The sequence below is a fragment of the Dermacentor silvarum genome, chromosome 6 (assembly GCF_013339745.2).
Source record: "Dermacentor silvarum isolate Dsil-2018 chromosome 6, BIME_Dsil_1.4, whole genome shotgun sequence".
Taxonomy (NCBI): domain Eukaryota; kingdom Metazoa; phylum Arthropoda; class Arachnida; order Ixodida; family Ixodidae; genus Dermacentor; species Dermacentor silvarum.
This window is the reverse complement of record NC_051159.1, coordinates 19,420,352-19,441,421: the sequence shown is the minus strand read 5'-3', so window position 1 is coordinate 19,441,421 and position 21,070 is coordinate 19,420,352.

The window sequence follows — 21,070 nt, the reverse complement described above, 5'->3', positions numbered from 1 at the left end:
TAATGCATGTTTAGAAGATACATCCCGAAATCAGCTATCATCCATGCTTTTGGACTTTCAAACAACTCCACTTACAATGTAAATAGGCATCAATTATTATATTGTAAGATATTTCAGACTGACATTATGTACTTCGGTTTTTCTCTTTTCTTTTCTATCTCTTGTTTTTGTAGTGTATGAACGCGCTATATATTGCTTTTCCGTAGAGAAATGTTGCATGTAAATCTTGTATGTGCTCACCCATTGCTGTTCATGTGTACCTGGGGCACTGGGTGCTCCCTCAAGCTGCCTTTAGCAGCTTTTTGCCCAGTGTCCCCTCTTCCGTGTACTGCTTTGTACTGCGTGAAAGAGAAATAAACTTTCTATTCTATTCTATTTAGAGGCGTGAAAAAAGTTAAAAACAACTGGTGAACATGACAGTACATCAATTTCATTACTCAACAGTTCATTGAGTAGCCTAGGCAGTCTCGAACATAGCCTTTGCTTGCCGTAATGTGTACGTGAGTGAGGTGTGTACCAGTATTCTGGAAATCTGGTTGTGTAGATAGCTTTACGCTTGTTGAGTTGTGCTATTGACTATATAAGGCCTATATTGATTTCGTGTTCCTTGTTACAGGCTATTGCCAGACGGTATTTCATAAGATTTGTAATTGTTAAAGTTTTAAGCTCTTGAAATAAGGAGGCAGATGGGAAGTCGTACGGCTTGTTACATATAGCACGTACTGTTTTCTTTTGTAGTACGTACAACTTCTTAATGTTAGTTGCAGAAGTCATACCCCATACAAGGCAACCAGTGGCGTAGCCAGAAATTTTGTTCGGGGGGAGGGGGGGGGGGGCTCAGGTTGCAGCGCGGCCTCCTCCTTATAGAATTTGTCGAGGGATCCAATACATGAATAATAACTGCAATGCCATTACCAATGTCATTGTATATTAGATGCTGCTGTAATGAAGCAAAGGCGCCCCTGAGTATGTGCCGGCTGAAGAGGAAGATGAAGGACCGTGCCGTGATCGCGAGAGAGCCCCGTGCTACGAACAGCCCTTGCAGTGCCTACCTGTACCTAGCGTTCTTGCAACGTTATCGACGACAATAAACATCGGCCCATTTGGTGGAGGTTGCTGAGATCCTTCGCCTTGTCCTGGAGCTCCGCACTCGAACCCTGCCAACACCAACACGATCGCCCGGCACTATGCCTGATCCAGCCACTTCGTTCACTGCTCCACCGGCTGCCACTGTCGTCTGCGCCGGCGTCCCTCTTCATCGCGACCCACCCATTTTCAGTGGGACCGCCGAACACGACGTGGAAGACTGGCTCTCATCGTACGATCGTGTAAGTGCCCATAACAAATGGGACGACCAGTCTAAGCTGTCCCATGTGTCTTTCTACCTCGCCGACGTAGCCAAACTGTGGTTCTTCAACCACGAATCAGACTTTTCAAGCTGGTCAGCCTTTAAGACCCTTTTTGCCGAAGTGTTTGATCGCCCCGCTGTGCGTAAGCTACGCGCTGAACAGCGTCTGTGCCAGCGCGCACAGCAGCCTGGAGAGACATTCACCAGCTACATCGAGTATGTTCTCGATTTGTGCAAGCGGGTAAATCCCACCATGTCAGAGGATGACAGGATCAAGCATATCCTGAAGGGCATACAGGACGGCGCATTCCAGATGTTGCTGGCAAAAAGCCCAACGAGCGTGTCCATCCTTACTAACCGATGTCAGAGCTTTGGCGAGCTGTGCCGCCAACGTTCCATCGCCCGCCAAAACATCCAGTACGCCGATTCCATCTCGAGCATTGCGGTTTCTGCCGACCTTCTGCCCAACTCGACTCTATCGCAACATATTGACGCGTGCTCTATGTAGAAATTTAGACTACGATGACGATATGTGCTTTAACGTGCTCCGTGTAGTGGGACAGGGGGAACTTGAAGACAAAGAAGACGTCTGTTGTTCTGGTGGTCTTTTTGAACAAGCTGTTCTGCTGCCGTCTTGCTCCGCCGTTGTTGTCTCTTGTTCGCGTTGAATCGCGACACTGGTGGAGGTGCTGGGTACACAACCCTGCCTGATGCCCCGGACTCCTCCTGGGAGCCGTTCATCCAGCCCATCTGCAATTACAACTCCTGTGCATCGCTTCAGTCGGCGGTTGCTAGGCCTTTCCCCCGAGCTCAACCCCCTACAAGAACGCTCGTCCGAGCCCTGTCTACCTCTGCCAATGGCAACCGCCAGCCTGCCACAGGTTCCACTAGTTCCACAAGACAGCTCTACTCACAGTCCGTCCCAGGTAACCCTTCTGCAACCACTGATTCCCGATCGCTTTCATGGGGGCGCACATGAAGATGTTGAAGACTGGCTTGACCAGTATGAACGTGTAGCCAAGGTCAATGGGTGGACTGCTCAACAAAAGCTCTCCCACACGTATTTCGCCCTTGACGGTAGTGCTCGCACGTGATTTGAAAACCGCGAAGCCAGTTTTGCTACATGGAATGATTTCCAACACCAGCTGATTGAAACATTTGCGAGTGTCGATCGACGGGACCGTGCCCAGCAACTAATTGAGCTGCGCTTTCAGAAAGGCAACGAAACTGTAGCAATGTTTGCCGAGGACATGGCCCGCCTGTGTCGTAGAGCTGACCCTCACATGCCTGAGGAAAAGAAATTACGCTACCTTATGCGTGGCATAAAAGAAGAACTGTTCGCCGGACTTGTGCGCAATCCACCGAGTACCGTGGCGGATTTTATAAAGGAAGCCACTGGTATTGAACGCGCACTCCATCTAAGGTGCAGGCAGTACGATCGCTTGCCCACCAGCACTCCTACCAACGCCGCCGCAATGACCGTTAGCAATCAGAACTCCCTTCGTGATCTAATTAGGGAGATTCTTCGCGAAGAACTTCAGAAGCTCGGGATACCGGCAGTTAGCACACCCATGGCGTCAGTCGCTGAAGTCGTACGTGAGGAAATTAGGCAAGCATTATCCGCAGGCGATCCTGGTTACGAGCAGCGTCCTCTAAGTTATGCCGACGCTGTCCGACGTCAACCAGCTGTTATGCCCATGCGGTCGCAACATCAGCCGCCGAGACCCACACCTTGGTCATCACCACCAGAGGAACCTCTCAGACACCCACCTGTTGCGCCGATCCCGTCCTACCGCCAGCCGTCATCCGCTGCATTTTGGTCACCGCCACAAGACGAGGCTTCGAGGCGCCCGCAAATTCGAAAAACGGACGCATGGCGCACGGTTGATAGGCGCCCCCTCTGTTATCACTGCGGAGGCATCGGCCATATTTCCCGCCATTGCTGGTACCGCGACGCCTCCTTTCGACCTCTTCAGTCCTGGTCTGACGGTCGACGCACCAGTGACGACTACATGCCACGCCGCGACGACGCTGCTTTTCAAGGTCCTCCGGTGGCGCGCACTCTGAACGATGACTCTCCGCCTAACCACCAGACCGATTTTGGCCGACGGTCACGCTCTCCGTCCCCTGCTCATTCATCTTCACTGAATGGACGTGCCTTTGCTGACCTCCGGGGAAGGAGGTCGCCCAGCCCACGCCGGGGAAACTAACGGCGGCGACCTCTGGGGGTAAGGTTGCGGGCCGGCAGCAAGACGATGAAAAACCCCCAATAATCCCGCCGCAAGACGCCGTCAAACCGACACACTCTGATACCGACGAAATTGTGAGCGCAGATCTTATTGTTTCCGTTGACGGACAGCAAGTGCGAGCGCTAGTCGACACTGGTGCCGATTATTCGATAATAAGTGAAAGCCTAGCCGTTCGCCTTAAGAAAGTAAAAATGCCCTGGATGGGACCCCACATAAGGACTGCGGGTGGCCAACTGCTCACGCCTGCTGGAAGCTGTACGGCGAGAATCACCATAGGAGGTTCTTCCTTCGTGGCAACTTTCGTCGTTCTTCCGACTTGCTGTAAAGATTTAATCATAGGCATGGATTTTTTACGGGAATACGGCGCCATAATCAACATCCCGAATCGCTTGGTTACGTTTCACAAGAGCCCTGATTTATTTCCCTGCTTAAAGCCGCAACGCAACTCCTTTCGTCTAACCGAAAACGACGTGGTCGTCCCACCTAGGTCATGTATCCTTGTTTCGGTGGCATGTGACGTACCATTTGATTGTGAAGGAGTTGCAGACCAAGTAACCCCCATGTTATTTACTCACGGTATCTCCGTTGCACGAGGCATCGTAAATATCACAGATGGGCGCACGAACCTGTTATTAACAAATTTTAGCGCCGAGCGACGGCACCTACCAAAGGGCACGGCTGTGGCTTACTTTGACGATGTCGCTGATGTTCGTGGGTGCTTTTCAGTACTAGAAGAAGCGCATGCGCAAGACCCAGCACCTGTACTTGACGTAAACTCTACTTTACCGCAGCACGAGCGAGAACGACTTCTTGTGCTACTGGCCGAGTTCCACGACTGCTTTGCGTCGACGTCAAGAGTCGGTCGGACGCCCCTAACCAAGCACCGCATAATCACGGAGGACCAAGTGAGACCGATTCACCAAAACCCTTATCGTGTGGCCCCAAAAGAACGTGAAGCGATACAACAGCAGGTCAACCAAATGATTCAAGACGATGTGATTCAGCCTTCCAAGAGCCCCTGGGCATCGCCTGTAGTTTTGGTCAAGAAGAAGGACGGCAGCCTGCGTTTTTGTGTGGATTATCGAAAGCTAAATCAGGTTACAAAAAAAGACGTGTATCCGCTTCCCCGCATAGACGATTCACTTGATAGGCTTCGAAACGCTCGTTATTTCTCTTCCATGGACTTAAAGAGCGGGTATTGGCAAATTGAAGTAGACCCGAGAGACCGCGAGAAAACCGCTTTTGTCACGCCAGATGGACTATACGAATTTAAGGTCTTGCCTTTCGGCTTGTGCTCTGCACCTGCTACTTTTCAACGGCTTATGGATACCGTGCTTTCGGGGATGAAGTGGAAAACCTGCTTAGTTTATCTCGACGACGTCATAGTGTTTTCCGCAACGTTTGAAGAGCACCTTGAACGGCTTGAAGCGGTTCTGCAGTCTATACGGTCCGCCGGCCTCACCCTAAAGCCGGAGAAATGCCACTTTTGCTTTGCGGAGCTAGAGTTTCTTGGCCATGTCGTCAGTCACGCGGGAGTCCGCCCGGATCCTAAAAAAATTGCCGCTGTCGCACAGTTTCCTGTTCCTTCTGATAAAAAGGCTGTCAGACGCTTTCTGGGCCTCTGCGCCTATTATCGACGGTTTATTGCAAACTTTGCTCGCATTGCGTCGCCGTTAACTCGCCTCACGAGAGATGACGTTGCGTTTGTATGGGGCGACGAAGAGCAAGCTGCATTTAACAATTTGCGGAACCGTTTACAAACGCCCCCTGTGCTGGCCCACTTTGACGAGACAGCTCCGACAATGCTTCACACTGATGCCAGCAATGTTGGTCTCGGAGCTGTTCTTGTGCAGTGCCAGGAGGACACAGAAAGAGTGATCGCCTATGCAAGCAGAACGCTCTCACGCGCAGAAGAAAATTACTCTACAACCGAGAAAGAATGCCTCGCCGTGGTATGGGCAGTTACAAAATTTCGCCCTTATTTGTATGGTCGCCACTTCAAAGTTATCAGCGACCATCATTCACTCTGCTGGCTCACAAATCTGAAAGATCCTTCCGGGCGATTAGCACGTTGGAGCCTGAGACTGCAAGAGTTTGATATGACGGTCCTGCACAAGTCGGGGAAACGGCATACCGACGCTGACTGCCTGTCTCGGTCACCCATAGAATCAGCTCCTTCGACCGATGAAGAGGAAACAGCATTCCTCGGCCTTCTCGACACGTCTACCATTGCACAACAACAACGTGACGACCCTGAGTTGCTTGGTCTGATTAATTTCTTGGACGGACGAACTCAGACAGCACCTAAAGCTTTCGCAAGGGGATTACCATCGTTTTGTTTAAGGAACAAAGTTCTATACAAAATGAACTTTTCATCGAGCGGATCAAGCTATTTGCTCGTCGTTCCTACTGGTCTTCGTAGGGAAGTACTGGAAGCATGCCACAACGAGGTCACTTCTGGGCATCTAGGATACACGCGAACACTGAACAGAGTGCGACAAAGATATTATTGGCCAGGACTACCCGTTGCCGTGAAACATCACGTTCGGACCTGCTTAGATTGTCAGCGGCGCAAGTCACCTCCAACGAAACCAGCCGGTTTGCTACAACCCGTCCAAGTACCGCAAACGCCATTTAACCAGATCGGAATGGACCTCTTGGGTCCACTTCCTACCTCTACTACTGGTAACCGCTGGGTTATTGTAGCAACTGACTATCTTACTCGCTACGCCGAAACAAAAGCTATCCAGAGAGGCACAGCAGCAGAGGTGGCCCGATTTTTCATAGAGAATGTTGTGCTGAGACATGGCGCACCAACCATCGTCATAACAGACCGAGGCACCGCATTCACAGCCGCGCTTTTAGATCACGTCCTGATGCTCAGTGGCACAACTCATCGAAAGACAACAGCCTACCATCCACAAACAAATGGACTAACAGAGCGTCTGAACAAAACACTCGAAGACATGCTTTCCATGTACGTGAATATAGAGCACAAAGATTGGGACGAGATTCTGCCTTATATCACGTTTGCTTATAACACGGCTAAACAAGAAACTACACGGATGACTCCATTCAGCCTTGTCCACGGACGCGAAGTAAGGACGATGCTCGACGCCATGCTACCACACGAACCTGACGACATTGACATAGATGCCGAAGCGTTTACACAACGTGCAGAAGAAGCCAGGCAGCTCGCACGCGTGCGAATACACCTGCAGCAAGAATACGATGCAGGTCGCTATAATGCCCGTCATAGGCCTGTAACGTACGACACCGGTGACAGAGTATGGGTCTGGACGCCTATACGAAAACGGGGACTATCCGAGAAGCTGCTGAGGCGATATTTCGGACCCTATAAAGTGCTCCGTCGGCTAAGTGACGTCACATACGAGGTCGTTCCAGATAGCCCTTACTGCACAAGGCGCCGCCAACACCGTTCTGAACTTGTGCACGTAGTGCGCATGAAGCCCTACGTCAGCGAGTGACTGTACGAGGGACTTTAGTTCTCACCAAGCGAACTTATTGTTTAGCATCGGGCCGATGCTCTTTTCGAGGGAGAGCAAATGACGCGTGCTCTATGTAGAAATTTAGACTACGATGACGATATGTGCTTTAACGTGCTCCGTGTAGTGGGACAGGGGGAACTTGAAGACAAAGAAGACGTCTGTTGTTCTGGTGGTCTTTTTGAACAAGCTGTTCTGCTGCCGTCTTGCTCCGCCGTTGTTGTCTCTTGTTCGCGTTGAATCGCGACAATATAAAAGATTTTATTCGTGACGAGGTGGCCAGGCAGCTATCGCTGCTGCCTCACAGCGACTCACCTTCGGCAGCTTTGAGTCCAACGCTACAGCAAGCCATCCGCAATCAGATATCGGAAGCGCTTCCTGCAGCTCCTACAACCTCCCCACCTATGAGTGTGCCGCTGCCATATACCGACTTTCCCAATCACCCTACGTCGCTGCCGCTCAGTTACGCAGCCGTGGTTGCACGATCCCCTCCGCCGCCAGCTGCCTTTTCATCGCCCACGCATCCGGCTTCATTTCCAGTTGCCCGACCGTCACCGCAGTTTTTTCGTCCAACCACTTCAAACGAATTATTGAACGCTACGCACTGTGAATACAAGTAAAATATGTATGGCTTTCATAAAAAAATATGTTCGTATGTCCCCAAAATTGTAGCACAAATAACTGATATCAATGCTTCCGCGTTCTTTTTTTCTATTTATTAGGTACAGAAAATATCACGCGAACTTTAGAATTATATCAGTTCAAAACCAGCAACGTAGTGCATGTAGCTGATATGAAAAACGTAAAGGCCATGAAAATAACAAGTTGAGGACAAATACTTTGATGAATCTATGCCATTCATGAACCTTGTTTGCATTTTTGTACATATGCAACGGTCAGGGAAAAACCTCAATGACACTGTCCTTCGTTGCAATGGATTGCGCAGGAGCCGCTGTTACCGGTCGTGTATTGTGAGTAATTGCATCGAAATTATAGTCGCAACAGTGAGTACATATAAAACGCAGGAGTTATTCAAAATATACATTAGAAATGCGAAGATAGAATGGAATATACAAATGCGAATATATACAAGACCTTGCAACAAGATATTTAAATGTACGTATAAGTCACCAATAAATCTACGTATCTAAGCAAACGTCACTGTATATAATGCGTCAAACAAGACAAACATTTTTCTCAGTCACAGTTAGTAAACTTTACGCATAGAAAGACGGACGATCCTGGCAAGAACAATACTATGATTGCAGAAATCGTGATATGTACTTGGGCCATGCTGCCGTCGCGACAGCACCATATGGCTAGACTAATAGAGGAAGGTGCAGAAATCAGTACGAAAATGTGCATTTTAGCTGCCTGCACAGTGGCAACAATTATTCCGCACTCAAAAAGAACTAAAAGCAGGAACCCAAAAAGGCACGAAAAGGACAAACGAAAGCCACAGATAAAGCGGCAAGTTGAACTACCCAATATCCGAGTGTGTTTGTTGGGAAACGCTGCAGTGGGCCAGGCTTTCAATGAGCAAGGTCGGTCAAAATTGGTTATTGATGTCCTCGCAATTTTCGTATTCGCCTGATAATTTTGATCATGATGCTAACTATTAGAATAAACGACGAAAATTTCTGCGGTTTTAAAAGCTAATGAACAGTCATACGTTTTCATAATTACGAGTTTTATGGACCGAGAAGGAACATAGCTTTTTACCTGCATTGATTTTTTCTGCTTCGCTATCTAAAGGAGAAACTTCACTCGGCGGGGAGGTTGCCGACGTCTCTGTGGGCGTATAGAAGCGCCAGCCTAACCATGCGTTTCTCAGAAATTGTAGAGTGAGTGAGTGAGTGAATAAACTTTATTGTAAAATAAGTTATTCAGCTGGCCTCATGCGAGGCTTATCTATGGTCGGGGCCCCTATTTCAGGGCTCCGCTGGCTTCCGCAAGCCTGTTAGCTCTTCTGACCAGGAGGATCTGGTCCTCTAGGTCTGAGCTGGCCAGCAGTGCCTCCCACTGATCTCTATTTGGATTTGGTATGTGAGGTTCGATGTTGTGTGATGTACACTCCCATGTTATGTGGTACATGGTTGGTGTTGACCCGCACCATGGGCACATGTCTCTAAAGGCTGAGGGGTGTATCTTGTGTAGATTGTGTAAGCTGACGAAGGTGCCTGTCTGTAGCCTACGCAGATCGGTGGCCTCTTCAGTCTTTAGTTTCCTGTGGGGCGGTGGGTAGAGCATACGATTCCCTCTATAGTAACTTAATATAGTCGAGTAATCGGGATCGATGGGCGTTAGGTCCTCTACAGCGGATGTGTTGAGGGCCCGGTAGTTAGCGTATCCTCGGGCTGCTCTATCCGCATGTAGATTCCCTGTGATCCCTTCGTGTCCCGGTACCCATGTAATCGTTTGGATAAATTCTTTTTGGCATTCTTCTTTGAGTTTGGTGAGAATTCGGTGTGCGTTCGTACCAACCCTTCCTCTTTGGAAATTCCTGCATGCTGTTTGCGAATCTGTTAGGATTGTCAGCGATTTCATTGATTTCCTTCCCTCTTGGATAGCGAGTGCGATGGCGACTTCTTCCGCTTCCGTGATGGAGCTGGGGGATATCGACCCGCTGGAGGTTATTGTTCCTCTGCAGTCAGTCACCACTGCTACTGCTTTCTTAGCGTTGCCTGTGTAGAGTGCGGCGTCGGTAAATCGTGCTGCATTCATAAAGCCGAATTTCCTTTCGATGTATTGGGCCCTTGCCTGCCTCCTGCCGGGGTGGAGGTTCGGGTCCATGTTTTTGGGAAGCGGGGTTACCTGGTACCAGCTTCTGATGGTGCGCGGTATTTCTTGTGTTTGTTTGTGGGCTTGGAGTTGGGCATTGTAACCAAGTCTCTCAAGCACGCTCCTGCCTGTGGGTGTTTGGAGGAGCCGGTTTTTCTGCGAATTGAGTTGAGCTTCGGCTAGTTCTTCAAAGGTGTTATGAAGTCCTAGGGCCAGAAGTTTCTCATTTGGAGTGTTCTTTGGTAGGCGTAGGGCAGTAGAGAGCAAGAAGTTGTTTAGTAATCTCATGTTAAAAAATATTCTCTCTGAGCTGACAGTGGTCACTGGGTGACTAGAATCTGTAGCAGTTTGTACACATTTAAATAGAACCTCCAGTCGCAATGAGAGAGGGCATCTATTCCGGTGCTAAAACCTCAATACACTTCTTCGATGTCGTTGACACCCTTGATTAGGTACCTTGCACAAACAGTAAGCTGTTCGATTCCAACAATATACGTCGTTTCGTCAGCAAGTACGGAGAAGTAGCTGCAGCGTTTAATTTCGCATCTAGGTTTTCTTTGATAATTTCACCACAAATTTCTATAAGTTGGTTTTGTACATCTGGGCATAAATACGAGGCATTACTGAGGCAACATTCCAAATGGTCTTCAGATATGCTTCTCCACAATCAGCTTGCATGCGAAGAAGCGCTTTGAAAATACCAGTATTTCCAACCGGGGCTTTGCTTTAATTCATAGGACCACTGTCCCTATTGGTACGGAGAGTCAGACTTGGTAGCCTGAAAAAAAGAACTGTCTCAATAATAGGCCACTAACTTTCTTCTGTTTTCTCTTATTTTACTTTGCCTGGCCTGGTTTAGCTGATCGATCACATTGGGCGCGCTTCCTGAAAATGTTTGGAGAAATTTATTAGCTGACAGTCACGGTGATATTTAGCATTTTCGTGTATGGAATATTCCGAGCGCGTGCTTCCATCTCTGGAACGGCGTGGATACGAGGGCTCCAGTGTGTGCTTGTTGGTCCAAGTTTATAAGAACATTAAACCCGTTAAACCCGAACAGCGCTGTGTGCGTGTCGCTCTCTCGTGTCCGTGTCTTTTTTGCGCTGTGTTTTTGCCAGTAAAGTTCCAGAATTGAAAATCTAAAGCAGGCCTTTGGAAATGTCAGTGCACCTTTCGCATCAAAAGTTTATGGGATCGGTATACTCACGAAGTTTCGGAATTGAAATCCATGCGCTCCGTAGATTCCACGGCCGCTGCGAGATGCCGCGACGCGCCCGCTCGCTTTCGAAAAGCCCTTGAAACTTTGTGCTCGGATGGGGCTCCTTGCGTTATGCGACTCCAAGCGCAGAAGCGTTGCCACGAAATCCAGCCCGATTTCGCAATGTTCGTGCCGAAATGTCGTTTCCAGCGTGAAAAAGACATTGTAGACAAAATCCAGAATGATCCCGGCGCCGGTGGTTGTTTTGGTCGGCGCTGGGGAAAAATTTCGGGAGGGGCTGAAGCGCCATCAGCCCCCCCCCCCCTCCCCTTCCTAGCTATGCCCCTGAAGGCAACAGTAGTTTAAGTGGCTCATGAATAAGGAATTATATATCAACCGTTTAATGGAACGGGGGAGACAGTCCAGTGGGTCGATCAAACCAGCAATTTAGGACAGTTTGCCTGCAACGAAATCTGTATGGTTATTCCAGGTCATGTGTTGGTCAGAGTGTACACCTAGAGATTTTACAGATTCAGCGACTTCAATCGTAGAGAAATTAATCCTGAGGTCTTCTTGCAAAGTGGTCTGCATATTTTTAGCCCGAAATAGCACACCTTTAGTTTTTGAGGAATTAATACATAGGCCATTTTCTACTGACCACTTATATAATTTCTCCAGTACAATATTAGCCCTTGAAACTAAACCATTTGGATTTTTAGACGAAAGAAATAACGTGGTATCATCAGCATATATTATAAAATGTGAGTCTCCATCAATGTTCACTAAATCATTAACATAAGTATTATAGAGAAGGGGCCCTAAAATACGGCCCTGTGGAACACCAATATTAACTGAACGCGTTTGAGATGCCTTATTGTTTATTTGTACAAACTGTTTTCTGTGATTTAGGTAAGACTTAATGAGGTCAAGGGCACTGCCACGAATGCCATAATATGTCATTTTGGAAAACAAGAGCTCATGGTTAATAGAATCAAAAGCTTTCGAGAAATCTATAAAGACCCCCAGAGTAAGCAGACCTTTTTCAACATTATTTAAGATAAATTCTTTCTGTTCTAGTAGAGCGAGCTGAGTGGATCTATACTTGCGAAAAGCGTACTGCTGGTTCGTTAACAAATTATGTTTATCCAAGAAGTTAATTATCCTGCAAGTTATAATCTTTTCTATGCCTTTAAAAAACACTAAGGGAACCGACACCGGCCTATAATTTGACATGGTTCTATCACCCTTTTTAAATATTGCGGTTACTTTCGCCGGCTGCATTTCGCGTGGGAATACTCCTGACGAGAGGCAGATATTATAAATATGGACTAATGCTGGCGCAATTATGTCCAGGACAAACTTAACAGGTTTAATTTGAATATTGTCAGCATCACAGGCATGACTGTTATTAAGCTCGGAAAAAAGTGAGGCGACTTCTGATTTAGTTGTAAGGTTAATGAAGATCGAGTCTGGGCAAGTGGCAGTAATAAAGTGGCAGGCGTTGGCACCCACGGGTTGATGGGGCAAGCAGACAGAATAATCATTGAAACAATCAGGCAACAAGTCACCGCTCAATTCAGCGCCGTCATGCACGATTCGTAGCGCAGTGGCGGGAGTGGGTACTCGATTCATCAATAAATTAAGCTTATGCCATAGCTTTCGACTATCGTTGTTGCCTAGCGCGAATTATTTGTGGTATAACGCAAGGTTAGCAGTACGTAAGTCTTTGTTCGGGCCATCACGAAAACGTTTTAATGCTTTAAGATCGGCTGGATCTCGTGACTTAAGGAATTGATTAAATAATCTTCCCTTCTTTTTAATATTTTCAAATAAATCCTTCGTAACCCAAGGCTTGCGCATCTTTGAAGGCCCTGCGCGGTGTGAACGCGAAGGGAAATGTTTCAAATAGGCGGCGATAAATATTTGCAAAAGTGTGTTGTAAGCCACATCAGCACAAAAAGCAGTGTACACAGTACTCCAGTCAAACTGACTTAATTCATCACGAAAGCAGACTAGCCTATCAGGCGTGATTCTTTGGAACGGAATGTCATTTACAGGTGTTATTTTAGCTTTTCTTTTTAATCTGAATAAATAGGCATGTGATCGCTAAGTCTATATGATAGAACACCACGATTAATCTCGTTCAAGCCATAATTAGTGATAAATGATCAAAGCATGTAGACGTGTGAAGTGTAATTCTGGTGGGAGCATTAATGATATTTAAACAGCCATTCGACTGTTATAATATTCAATGTTACGAGTCATGCTGGAATGGTCTAACATGTTGATATTGAAATCCTCACCGAGTACAATTCTGTATTGCGATTCAGCAACGTAGTTTAACAATTTTTCCGGGAATGCAAAAAAGAATTGTACATTACCACGAGGGGGGCGATATACAACAGAGCACACGGTGCGAGCATGTAAAACAGGCAAGATTTCATAATCATCGGTCACACAAGAAAAATGAGTGACACATTCTACATGGCAATTTTCCCGTACAAGCATGCTGACTCCACCACCTCGACTTCCCATTCTAGACCGCGTGAAGCGCTGATACTTCTGCAAACACCAGGGTATGGCATGGCGGCCATATCAGGTTTCAGACAACATAATAAAGTGAAATTCAAAGTTAATTCTGCTGAAAAGTACATCGAGTTCATCCTGTTTGTTTTTTGCAGATTGGCAGTTTATATGAATACAAGTGATGAATCCACCGTGATGGGAGCGAATGAAATCCTGAATTGTCACTGGAAGGCTAACCTGAATGAATAAGTGATGCTGTCATCATAAGCAAAGTGCTACCTACTCGGGTTACTCAACAAGCTTCGCAGGGTCCGCAGTACAGCTAATCAGGCATGGATTCTCATCCTGTTTCTTTTGTACGAACACTTTCCCGTTTCGGTGCTCTTAGATCTTGCCGTTGAGTGCGGGAGTCGGGGGACGTCGAGGACGGACTTTGGGAAATGGAGGTTTATTTACATTATTTACAGTGCTAATATACAAAGTAATGAACAGTCATACAGTGATCGACGGTCGGCAGCAAATCGGACGCTGCGGCCCGTGGCCAGAAGAGGAATGTCCCTCTCCTCGATTTGTCGCTCTTTTAACCCTTTCGGTCTCTCGGAGTCTCTTGGAATTCCTCGAAGTCCATTGACGTCCCCTCGGGGTCCCGTCATTTTCGGCCAATCGTCGAGCCAGCTCAAGTGTCGCCATTTTCCTCCCCTGGTACTGGCCCGTCCAAGTGCCGTCATATTCGGCCAACGGGGACGCTCCGAGTGCTCCATTGTCCGATGGTTGTTTTGCCTCCGGCGTTGCCTCCTCGCTTGGAAGCGCTCAGCTGAAGGAGACGGGATGTTCTCGGAACGACCCTCCAGAGCTGCAAAACCACTTTGCTCTGGAGCAAGACCTCCTACCTGGAACCGTGCCTGTCTCCCGTTGCACTTTCGGGAAGAGTCAAGCAGGATGAGAGGCAATAGCTTGGCGTGAGGCGCATAAGGGGGGGTGTCGCCAACCTGTCTGACGGGTCCGGTAACGTGGTGGATGCGCCTCGGCGCACCATAATTGGAATGCGACGGCCTTTTGAGGTGGTGGGGAAACTTGAGTGATTCCGGGAAAGGGTCCTTATGCAACAGTGCCAAGCAAAACTGAACTTGTTTGCGCCTACCCATTATTTTGTGGCTTTCAAGAGCATTCTGTTCTGCGCAGTGAGGTTTTCTGTTATAAAAAGTCCAGGATGGGCAGTAGTAGTAGTAGTAGATAAACTTTATTACAAAGATAGTCTTGTCTTGCCCCGAAGAGGCATCGTTACTGGTCGTGGCCCCTAGTCCAGGGCTCCGCTGGCTCTTGCCCTCTTCTCTGCTCTCTGTATCAGCTTGAGCTGGTCGTCGAGGGCTGAGCTGGACAGCAGTGCCTCCCAATGCTCGCTCGTGGTGTTCGTGTCGTGGTGTTCTATGTTGTGTAGCGTGCACTCCCACGTAATGTGGTATAGGGTTGGTGTGGCCCCGCACCACGGGCATTCGTCCCTGTAGGCTGTGGGGTGCATGCGATGTAATATGTGTAGGTTCGTGCAAGTGCTTGTCTGGAGCCTACGCCAGGCAGTGGCATCCTCCGTCTTTTGTATTCGATGGGGTTGTGGATATGGCAAGCGACTCCCTCTGTGGAAGTTCAGGATTGCTGAATACTCGGGTTCAACTGGGTCAGAGTCATCAGCAATCGGCGTGATGAGCGCTCGGTTATGTGCAAATTCTCGATCTCCTCTGTCGGCATACAGGTTACCCGTGATGGCAGCGTGGCCGAGTATCCAAATGATGAATTGGATGGTGTTGTCATCAGTGTCCTCCTTGGGTATTTGGGCTAGGACTTGTGCCGCAGGTCTTGCAATTCTTCCCTGTAGGAAGTTGCGGCAGGCCTGCTGGGAATCCGTGAGAATCTTCAGTGGTTTGTTTGAGTGTTGGCCTTCGCGGATGGCTAACGCGATGGCCAGCTCTTTGGCTTCCGTGATCGTGCAGGGGCGGGTCGATGCACTGGAGGTGACCTGGCCTCAGTGGTCGCAGATCACTGCCACTGCGCCCTTATTCTTCGTTCCGTACATAGCGGGGTCCGTAAAACGGGCCGTGGTATGGAACCTGAAGTACTTGGCCCTCGCTTTCCTCCTTCCGGAGCGTAGGTTAGGGTCCATGTTGCGTGGTACTTGAGCAATGTGATACCTGTGCTGGACGTGACGAGGTATCGTGTAGGTTTCTTGGGTTCGTATTGTTGTGGATTTCAAGCCCAAGGTTTGTAGGACCTGCCGGCCCATGTGAGTCCGCGCAAGTCTCTGTTGTTGTGAGACGTGAAGGGCTTCTGTGAGTTCGCTGAGGGTGTTGTGTAACCCAAGCGCAAATAATTTCTCAGTCGATGTACTCATCGGCAGGCGGAGAGCGGTCCTGAAAGCCATCCTCAACAGCGTGCCGGCCTGTTTCGTCTCGGATTGTGTGAGATGGTAGTAGGGCAGGCTGTATGTGATTCTGCTCACCACCAGGCTTTTGACCAGTCTGAGGGTGTCCCCTTCCTTCATGCCTCTACTCTTGCATGTTACACGGGATATCATGCGTGATATTGCCTTGACACTGGTTTTGAGGGGCCTAAGGGTGTCGGTAGCACGCTGGTTAGACTGCAGCCACATGCCCAGCACCCTGAGCAATGACTTCTCAGGTATGAGGCCCCCATTGAGGTGTACCTCGAGTTTTCGTGGTGGGTCTGTGGGGACTGTGTGGTTACCCCGGCATCGTCAGACTCGTATGAGTTCAGATTTCTCGGGCGAGCATTGTAGTCCCCGTTGGCTGACGTAATCTTGGATGAGGTCAGCTGAAGTTTGCAGCCGTTCTTCTTTTTCAATAAGGGACCCTGTTGTGGCCCAGAGTGCTATGTTGTCTGCGTAGAAGGCGTGGCGGAGGCCTTCTACGTCTTGCATTTTTCTTGCGAGGCCGATCATGGCGACATTGAAGAGCATGGGTGAGATGACTGCTCTTTGTGGTGTGCCCTTGTTGGGAGGGTGGTATACTGAAGCCTGGATCTCCCCAATCTTCAGCTCTGCCGTGCGGTGGCTTAAGAAGCTCTGAACGTACTTGTACGCTCGCTCGCCGCAGTTGGTGTTGGCGAGCCCTTCTAGGATTCCTTGGTGGCTGACGTTGTCGAAAGCTCCTTTGATATCGATTGCTAGGAGGGCATGTTCGCCGCTGCGGGGAACGTTTCTGAGGACTTCTTCCTTGATTTGGAGTAAAACTTCTTGTGTGGACAAGCCTGCGCGGAAACCAAACATGGTGTCTGGCAGGTGCTTGTTGTCTTCTAAGTGTCTCTGGTTTCTTGTGTAAGATTTTCTCGTACACCTTGCCGAGGCAGTATGTGAGCGAGATGGGTCTGAAATTTTCAATTGCCAATTTCTTTCCCGGTTTGAGGATCATGATTATGCGAGCGTGTTTCCACATCGCCGGCACCGTACCTTGTTCCCAGAGTTGGTTGAGAAAGGCTGTGAGCGCGGAGATGGCCTTGTCGCTAAGGTTTCTGATCGTGGTGTTCGTGATGCGGTCCGTCCCCGCCGCTGTGTTACGGGCGGTGGCTGCGATGACCACTCTCATCTCGTTTTATGTTATAGGTTCGTCAAAAGGTGGGTTGGGTTGTCCCATGTATGGTGTCTTACATGGTTGCGTAGAAGATGGATCTCCATAGCACTTGGTCTTGATGGCGTCGATGAGGTCTTGTTGGCTGCCAGGGTAGGTGTGTTGTAACCTCTCCAGGACCTTGGTGTAGGTGTGTTGTAACCCTCCTTTGGTTTTGGTGGGGTCCAGGATGGCTTTGAGTATGTGCCACGTCTTGGCGGTACCCAGGGTGCCACCGAAGGAGTCGCAGAATCTATACCAGCTCGCCGAGGCGAGTTGCATGGCATATTTTTCTGCTTCCGCTGTTATTTGTGCTATGCGTGTCTTCAGTTTCGTGTTGTACTTCTGTGCTTTCCAACGGTGGGTGAGGCCTCGTTTGGCGTCCCACAGGTGTAGTAGGTGGGGATCCACCTCTGGCGTCTCTTCCGTTCTGGCAATTTCATTTTTGTGGTGTTGTTTCTGTCGACGGAGGTTGTCGCACCAGTCTTCCAGGTTCGTGATTGTCTGTGTCATGTTCTTGGGCTTCCCTGATTTTTCGCCAGTCAGTGATTTTGGCTGTGCCGATCTGCCTGCGTAGGCGTCTGGTCTGTAGCATTAAGTTCAGTATGTAGTGATCGCTGCCTAAGTTTTTGAGTGTGTTGAGCCATTCAGCTCGCGTGGTTTGTGTGACGAAGGTGAGGTCGGGAGTGGTGTCAGGAAATGCAGAAGCCCTACAATGTTCACTGCCTGCGTGTGTTCTTAGGACTGGCAGGACATTTTAGGGCGTTCATTAAAGACATTGCGGCGATATCCAGGTGTCTTACAAGGCTCACTCAAAAGGAAGTTCCCTTTGTGGGGAGCGACGAGTGCGACCGTGCATACGAAGAACTGGTGCGCGCAATATCTTCAGATCCGATCCTGATATTACCCGATTTCGCCAAACCCTTCGAGCTCTGCACTGACGCGTCTAATTATGGCACAGGAGCAGTATTATACCAACGAGATTCCAGCCAAGACAGAAGCAACCAGTTAAAGGTGATTGGCTATTACTCCTACACCTTTTCAAAAGCGGAAGTAAATTACACGACCACGGAAAAAGAGGCCTTAGCAGTAGTGCTGGCGTTACGATACTTCAGGAGTTATTTGGAAGGCCGCAGGTTCAAGCTTTTCACGGACAATCAGGCTTTGACGTATCTTCTGAACCTTACACAACCGAAGGGAAGAGTGACAAGATGGATTAGCGAGATCGAGCAGTTCACTTTTGATGTTAGCCACAGACCTGGTGAAAGCTACCTGACGCGGACACGTTATCAAGATTGCACATACCGCCAATAAACAACGATCAAGGGGCACACGTCGCAAGTGTATGGGAAGACACTGAAGAACTGAAATTAATCGACGGAAAGTTTGTTGTCCCTAAAAGCTGCATGTCCAAAATATTGCGGCTCTATCATGACAGTCATCAATCAGGGGGGCATGATGGCTTTTGGGTGAACCTACTGGAAGATTCAGAAACGTTTTACCTGGAAGAAGATGAAAGCCGATATAAAGAATTACGTCAAGACCTGTCATCAATGTCAAACTATCAAAGCCAAGTTCCACCTAAAAGGAAACCAGATGGTCATTCATTTGTATTCACATGTCCCCTTCGAAGTCGTTCACCTCGATTTCGTTGAAATCAAAAACAAAGGGGAGGGTGTGCGCAGGACTCAGTCTTATATAGTGGCTGTTGACCCTTGCACGCGTATGGCTGCGGCGAAACCCGGAACAGAAGATGCTAACAGTGTTATTGCACTGATGGAAAGAGAGCATTTAAACTCACCAAGGTGATTGCTTGTGATAATGGACCTGCATTCCACAGCGAGAGGCTCCGTCGGTGGGCAGCAGAAAAGGATATCACTTTGAGATTTTCAGCACCATACCACCCGGAAAGAAATGCCCTAGCGGAACGCCTCTTACGTGACTTGAAGACCTTCATACGCAGAATTTCGTGGAGGATGGAAGTGTGCTCTTGAGGCAGCGGTTAGGCATCACAATCAATCTCACACAGCTGGACTTGGCTGTAGCCCTCAGTTTGCTGCCTTTAAGAAGACGACGTGGTTACCAGCAGGTTACGAACTTGGCATAGTAGGGAAGATCGATATTCTAGAACGCAAGAAGACGTCAGTGGAATAGTATATGTATAAACGTACAATGAAGAAATACTACGGCTCGCGCCATGCAACTCACATGTCCAACGTACAGGCCGGAGACATGGTGCTAGTGCGAAAAGGTCTTGATCGTTCTAAGAATGCTTTCACAGGCCCTTATGTTGTCCTCAAAACGGTGAAGCAGCAAGTATACTCAAGTCGGTGCACTTTGAAGGACCAACAGGCAAGACAGAAGTTGCCACTGTAGGTAACCTAGTGCCTTACCATCCGCGGAAGGATGGCAATAAGAGACCCGGAGGCGTGCTGTCCTTCTTGGACAAAAGCCTGTGAACCGAAGTGACAGTATTTTCAGTCAGAGGAGCTAATTCCAATTTTGATGCTAGAGTGTTGATTTTATCCCTTAGATTTTCATTATTTTCATGTTTAATGCCATGAATTTCCAGGTTTAGTTTACGACTGTGATATTCAAGGTCATTGACTGCGGCAGACACAGCAAGTAGTTCTTCATTCGTGTCTAGCTTCTCAAGTTTGGTCACTCTGCCCCCGAGAGCCTTGATGTCACTGTCGTGTCTGGCAACGGCCTCAAGAATACTGTCATACTTGCTAAATAGCAGCTGTACCGACACCTTTATGTCACTGACAGTTTGCGTCAAGGGCAGAAGTTCATCAAGTTTCCTGTTAATTTCGATGAGTGTGGAAGCTATCGTTTCATTATTTTCCTTCGGTGCTGAAGCACTTGCTTTGTTTTTTCGACATGAAGGGCATCGCCATGACTTATACTCATCACGCTTCGACTTGAACGTATTCTCAGAGACGCCGGAGTAGGCGCCACCAACATGATAGCAGATTGAGCAGTCAGTGCATGCCAAATAGGGTTCACCCTCATTTATAACATCATTGCATTTGCCGCAGGCGCGATTACCCTTAGGATTCATGATGTTCGCTATCGTTCGCAAAACTGAAATGACAGTTACACAGAACATGAGTGAAAATAGGCAGCGGGCTAAAGCAAAGGCAGCGGCAGCAGCAGCAAAACAGCAAAAATATAAGCAGTTATGTTTGCAAATGTTTCACAAACCTGCAAAAGTATTACAGAAACGGCGTCAGTCGGATGCGTGCACTCCGCCGCTGCTGCTGCCGAATGAGCCGAAGACCAGACAGCCAAAAAAATGAAATTATGAGGTTTTACGTGGCAAAACCACGATCTGATTATGAGGCACGCCGTGGTGGGGGACTCCGGAAATTTAGACCACCTGGGGTTCTTTAACATTCACCTAAATATAAGTACACGGGTGTTTCCGCATTTCGCCCCCATCGAAATGCGGCCGCCGTGGCCGGGATTCGATCCCGCGTCCTCGGGCTCAGCAGACCAACACCATAGCCACTGAGCAACCACGGCGGGTGAAGGCCAGACAGCACTCCGTATTTAAAGCATCAGAGGGCACCTCGGCGGCGTTGCTTAGAAAGCCAAGCACGAGGACGGTATGGCGATCTGGAGCAAGCCAGAAAATCCAATCGGGGGCAGATTATCAATTCTGGGCTGTAGCGCTGAATTTCCAGTGACCATTCGAGCGTATCTTCAGCGCAATGCAGCGGGCATGCGCGAAGCGAAGGCACCACAGAAAAATCTGCAAAAGTATTGCATAAACGGCGTCAGTCGGATGCGTGCACTCCGCCCCTGCTGCTCGAAACTGTAAATAGACAACCAGGAGTCATCAG